Below are 6,606 nucleotides of genomic sequence, written 5' to 3'. Positions count from 1 at the left end.
CTTCCTTGTTGGTGAGAATGCAGCATAGAGCCTCTCCTCATTGGCTCCTCTATCATTTGAAAAAGGAAGTTACCATCAGTGCATTCCAGGAACCTTCTGGATTGCTTATGCCCTGCTATGTCCCTCCAACAGATACCAGGGTGGTTGAAGTCTGCGCATGAAGGCCAGGGCTTGGGAAGGTGAGACTGCTTTTATTTGTAGAGGGCCTCATCTGCTTCGTCTTTATGATCAGGTTACCTGTATTGCTTAGTTTTTAATATGCCAACACCTTTCAGATCTGGTCAAAGAAATGTTTAAGAAGTTAATAAAAATTTACATTAAATTTCTTAAAGCTTTAAGAATAAAAGAAACTATTTCTTCCAGAGGTATGTTATTGTAGCTGTTTTTAATAATTGATATGAAAGAGGACTTAAAAACAAACAAACAAACAAAGTATAATGTCCTCAAAATAATTCATTTATCATCCCTGTACCTCCCATGACTGTTTCGTATTCTACCATTGTTCTTTGGCTTATTTTATTTTAAATTGAATACAAATAACATACTTTCAACTTGAGTTTAGATCTCCTTGCCTTGCATTAATTTAAGTAATATATATATATTATTATTTAAATATAATTTCTGGTATTATTTATTTTTATAAGATGAAAAATATATATTTTTTTTACTGAAAGGTTAAATAATTAATATTTAAATAAAGTGTTATTTAAAATAAGTCTGTTTTCTTAATATGGATGGAAGGAAATGTTAATTGTTTAAATTGGAGCTTTTGGCAGAAAGACTGTCAGACTGCAGATGCTTACATTGTTTACTAATCAGAAAGAACTTGAATCCCTCTGTTTCTTTTTTACACAACTTAGATGCTTCTTTTTTTTCAGATATGTCAAAATATAATTACACTAAGCACCTAGATGAACAAGTTAATTTAATTTTGCAGTTTAAACTCTGATTTGCTAGATTAGTTGAAATCAAAAAGACATTTCTGAGGAAAAAATATTTCTCACAGCCGTATCATAGGAAAGGAGCTCTTCATAAGAGAGGAACTGATGAGAAAAATTTGAAAAAAAAAATGTGCAAAAATTCATCTGTTTTTCAGCAACAGAGAAAATTCAGGTATGCGATGATGCGATCTTTCTAACAGCATGAGTCTCTGCTGAAAGGAAATTGCCTCATGATGCAAAAAGAATGGAAGCCTGTATACGGATGAAGAATTCCAAGGGGCAGGAAGGAAACTAGTTGTCGTGAGTAGTATTTTTGCTACTGTTTTCTCTTGAACTGCACAAAAGCAGTGAGTTATCATTACAGAGCAGTGTTTTCTGCGTATGCTATGATAAAAAGGTGCAGAGATGCCTGACAGGGTGCTACGACATTCCCTACTGAGTCCTTCTATCAAGGTTGACATTATTTCCTATCACACTATACAAGAAAGACTTCTTAAAGAGACTAGCAACAACACCTCAGTGAAATACTGATGGGCCATGAATCATTTCAGAAAATATCTCAAAAATTTCATTTCAATAGACAGAAATAAGGAACAGGTAGTGTTGAATTTTAATCTGAGGTGTCCTCATACTCCCCAGTGTCATATTTAGCAGCAGAAAGAGGAAATTATTTATAATTGCAACCAAACTGTAAGAGTTTGGGATTTACCAGCCATCGGACAACTCTGTCAGAGGGCAGAACTATGAGTCTTCATAACTAATCCAAGCTCACTCCAGTAACTGCCAGCACCTATACTCTCTGTGTATGATCCCATCACTAAAAAGTCAGCCTAATGCTATTCATTGCAGCTTCACCCTACAGCTTGGCACCCCTTTGATTTAATTCCATGTCAATTGCCCATGGAAAACATGACTCCATGATATGCCTGTTTGTGAGTGTGTATGTTGATAAAAATTATAAATACTATGCATTTACTCTTGTGCAGATTTAAAGATGCCAAATGGAGCTGACAGGCTTTAAAGTAAGATAACAGAGTGCAACTGGAAGTAAATGACTTGTACAGAGTCTTCACACATAAGATTGCACCACATGACAATTACTTCGGGTTGAATAAAAGGAGACATGAGCATTGTTATAAAAATAATCCAGCACTATTATTCTCTGACATATAAATGCGGTTCTTTGAAAAGAAAAAAAGGGAAAAAAAAAAAAGGAAAAAAAAAAAAAAGAAAAGAAAGAAAAGATGACAGAGTTATAATGAGGAGACACCAAAAGCTGAAGTGCAATTTAGAAAATCAATCAAAAGCAAAGAGACTGAAGGGAAAACAAGAAGAAGGAATGGAAAAAAAAAATACTTTAGTGCAAAACAAAAAAGGGAGCAAAAGAATAGGAAGAGTGTGGTCATTTGAAGGCCAACAACTCTCGGAATAAATGCTAGGTATAGAAACAGGAAGAAAATTCAGGAACTTCAGGCAAATAAATTTGTTTAGGATATCTAAATGGTTTTGTATATCAAAACCATTGGTAGATGTGGAGAGTTGACCAGCTAGGATTCCATTTTATAATCTTGACACAAATGATGTCTCTGGTTAATACAGTATCACTCTGGATTATGAAGTAATAAAAGGATAAAAATTAGACCAGTATTTCAAGAAATTTTGAAGATGCTTCTAGCTAGATTAAAGTGGAAGTAGAGCTGTTCATATTTCATCTTACAACATTTTAAAAAATTTTTGCTTTTCTCTAGTAACTATTTTTCACATGGCCATCTATCTTGTTGATATTGTTTCTTATGCCTGATAGAATGGCCAAACTTTTTAAACACATTAAGTAAAATGTATAAACATATAAAATAATACTAGAACCAACATATAAAAGAGAAATTAAGCAATTTCATAAGTAGGACAACATTATCCATATCATGACAAAGTAGTTCCTGTGGATGTATGAATGTACTTACACCTGATTTAGAGAAACCACCTTGTCAGAAAAACAGAACAGACATAAAGAAAATGATATAGCTGTGTAAAGGAGTATTTCTGTACTGCTGTGTTTTTAACCAACAAATACAATATATGTAACAAAGAAGAGCACTTTGATCTGTTCAGATTATTGTTCCTCTTGTAAGGGACAGTTTCTATCATGAGCAACATCTTTAGAGGATTCTGATGTGATTTTAACCTCCACATAGTTTTCTTTTTCCCATCTGTTAAAAAATAAATAAATAAATAAATAAATAAAACACATCAGTTCTACAGCTGCACACTAAATAACAGGCTAAATGGATTTAATTTAGGTGACAAATTGGTATAATAATGTAACGTCACCCTCAGAGACTGCCTCAATGAACAGCTGACCCTTTGGAAAAGAGAAGTTATAATCACTTTTTTTCTTTGGAAATCTCTCAAAACTTACATTGAACTTTATTCCGTTTTCTTTGTTGTAAACATCTAAGGAGAATGACAATGAGCTCAATATTATATTTCTATCTACTAAGAGAGCTTTAACAATTATTGGAAAAAAGGCTTAATCTGTGAATCTGTGGATTTTTTTGAACTTCAAATGTTGTGTAACATGGAGATTGAAGTCAGAGGCAAATGGTTTCAGGTGTCCCCCATTCCAGCAACTGGATTTACCTCTGATACATGTTTTGATCTCAACACTTTTTTCTTTTTTTTTTTTGTAATCAGTGAATGAGATGTCCATGAAATAAAAAAACGATGCAATGCCTGACCACAGATGAACCTGGCTTAACCCTGAACACTTTACCAAGATGACTGATTCAACCACCTCTTCTGTGGTATCTTCAATAAGCTGTTCTTCTTCTTGGCTGAAGTGGGCAAAGTATAACAAGGATGAAGAATATCCTTTAAAAATGGAATCAAGATCCCAAATGAATTACAAGCTACTATGTCAAATACTAATATTAGGGGCTACTACTTTTCTTTTAGAGAAGTGAAATTTAGGCATTAGCACTGAATAAAGGCATTCATATTACTTTCTAAATTGGATGTGATTTAATTACATTCTGTCCCATTTTCAATTCTCTATCATTAGTTTTAGGTAAAAGTCTTTGAATTTCTGTTCTTACACAGCAGCTCCCTGCCACCTAAATGATCATGGTTTCAAGTATGGATGAACAGAAAAAGGGGAAAAAGTAAAAATAATTTACTTATCACCTCAGTACCCTCTGACATACCTATGAAGAATTTATCTTCAGCTGAACACTGATGATGTCGGTATTCATTTTTAAAGGAATTCTGGCACATAGTTGATGCATCTCAATGCTTTGCCATATCATGTCTTTATAGACAATGTTTTTATGATGTTGTTGTGGAAAGCGTGGGCCCAGGAGGGAGAAGTTTTACCACCAGAGTTGACAGAGCAACCAGGAAACCCTAAGCCCCATTGCAGATGCCTCTGTCAGTCCCAACAATCCACAGGGGCTCTTAGATGCCTTATGTTCCCCTGCTTGTTTAGAAATTGTTCTTAGGCAGGGAATTTTCGGAGATCTGCTTCATTCAGCATCTATATCTCTAGCAAAGAGCTACTTGCCATACTCTTTTGATTAACTCTGGGCATCACATTGCTTTTTTTTTGCACAGCATTATGTGATCTGGCCCATGAAATTCAACAGAGGCTGCAAGAATAAATACCCTCCTCTGATATAAAATCTGCCCAAACCAGTAGAAGCAAGTCCTCCATGTTTTTATTTTCCCATTGACTGTTTTAATCAAAAGTTCTTTCCAGAAATGTAAAGGAGAAATTACATTGCCACAAAGTCTCAACAAGTTTTGCAAAAAGCAAATTTATAAGAGGTAAATACATCTTTCTTGCACTTTCTGAAGCTGTACCTGAACACAATGTGTGCTACAGGTTTCTTCTGTTTGGTTTTGTTTTTCATTTTCACTTACGACTTAGAACTAAGAAAAGAAAAGTCTCCCAAACAAAAGATAACAAAAAAAATGCTCAAGGAAACTTGTTTTGTTGTAATAAATGTTTTTTTTCTTACATCTTTGTTAGGTGTCCTCCTTGTGAATAGTGTGTGTGTCTGCTTTCATAATGTATTGTCTTTACTTTGGCTAAATCTCTGGTTTTCAAGAAAAAAAAAAAGAAAAAAAAAAAGGATTAGTTTACCTTTAATGTCGGCACTGGGAAAATAAATTAAGTGGTGGGTAGAGATTACTGTATTTAATATGTTTTCCCTTTGGTGTCAATTATTTCAAATCCAGGTTTCGGTTATTTCTATAAAAGTGTGGTAGTCATTTAGACCGTGAATACCCTTAAAGAGATCAAAGACTACCTGAGGATTGATACATGTTGCAAAAATATATTCTTTTGCTTTCATTTATTTTTCACAGACTCTTAGAGCAAATGTCAGCAGAGCTCACTTCTGGGAAAAAAAAAAAAAAAAAGTGAAAGCTTTCACCTCATTAGCACCTTTGGCTTTAGACTGGAGCAAAACCACTGCAACATGAGATAGATTACTTACATGTAAAGAACATAGATATCAGTGCTGTTTCTAGACAAGAAATTTAAACCTAGTAGTATGTTGAAGCAATATTTGGATCACCAGTTTGGATAAAAGAGGTTGTCTAAGTTCTGGGCTCTATGGAGGTCTCAAACTGAGTTATGAGTCTTTCGAGAAGTCTAAGTCCTTGGAGATACATCACCTCATGTCTCAGAGAAGAAAAAACATAGCAGTGGTCAGAACTCCAGCTAGTTACTGTCATCAGTATTACCTACACCAGTAATTTTAAGGCTGATACTATTTAATGATGATGTTCAGCATCTCCTGATTTGCATGTCCATTAATTGTGTATTAAATTGGATGCTTAAAAATTAATAGTTTTCTTTAAAGACCTAATTTCATTTTGTATACATCAGCTGGGTGCTGGGTGCTGGACAAACTGGTAAGTAAACACTGTCTCTGAATCAAGGAATTTACAAACCAATACATAGATAAAACAATTTAGGTACATAATATACCAAATGTTAATACATCTATAGGGCACAGATATCTGTCTGAGAAAGAAGCAGAAGAGAAGGCTACCATGGAATAAATTTGCTTATACAGGACTAAACATCCAAGAAGAGGGTGCTTGAGAGAGGAGAAAAGAGAGCAAATCTAGTGTCAATACATACTGCACAGGAAAAAGACACTAAATGCTGCAAAAGTAAGAATGTGCAGATCTTAGGAGACCTTTGCATCCTTCTTAATCCTGTTTTCTGAGGAATATTAAATAGACGTTATAAATGGCCAAAAAAAAAAAAAAAGGCAATAAATGTTTCATTTGTAGCTGAAATATATATTTTATAGATCAGTGATGGGCTTAAGGTTTTCTTTTTGTTTGAATCTATCACTCACTACTTCTGTCAAATGGAGCAGATGACATTTAACGTTACCCCAGTCTGGCATATTGCTTCAAAGGATATAATGTAATATATCTCATTGCTTTCTTTCCCAAGCATCTTTAATATATGTAATTTTTATTCCAGTTACTGTAGTTCCAAGAATCTCTGTACTAGACCAGCTGCTGTGTATTGCTGAACCCAGTCTTGCAAAATCCTCTTAACACAGAATTTCTAGCAGCCTGCTCATCTACAGAATTGCTGTTCCACAAGAAATCCTAGCATTTAAAACCATTATAAATCCTAGCATTT

At 34.2% G+C, this 6,606-nt stretch overlaps 1 long non-coding RNA gene across 1 annotated transcript; it reads left to right on the top strand.

The window, feature by feature from the left end:
- The first annotated feature begins 886 nt into the window (after positions 1-886).
- Positions 887-4,813, top strand: LOC310898050. The gene is made up of 2 exons (XR_014582919.1): positions 887-1,241; positions 3,633-4,813. It is a non-coding gene; the product is annotated as an uncharacterized lncRNA (long non-coding RNA).
- Positions 4,814-6,606: the final 1,793 nt, after the last annotated feature.

Source organism: Anser anser (assembly GCF_964211835.1).
Source record: "Anser anser genome assembly, chromosome: 3".
NCBI classification, from domain to species: domain Eukaryota; kingdom Metazoa; phylum Chordata; class Aves; order Anseriformes; family Anatidae; genus Anser; species Anser anser.
This window is presented reverse-complemented; position numbering and strand designations above follow the sequence as displayed.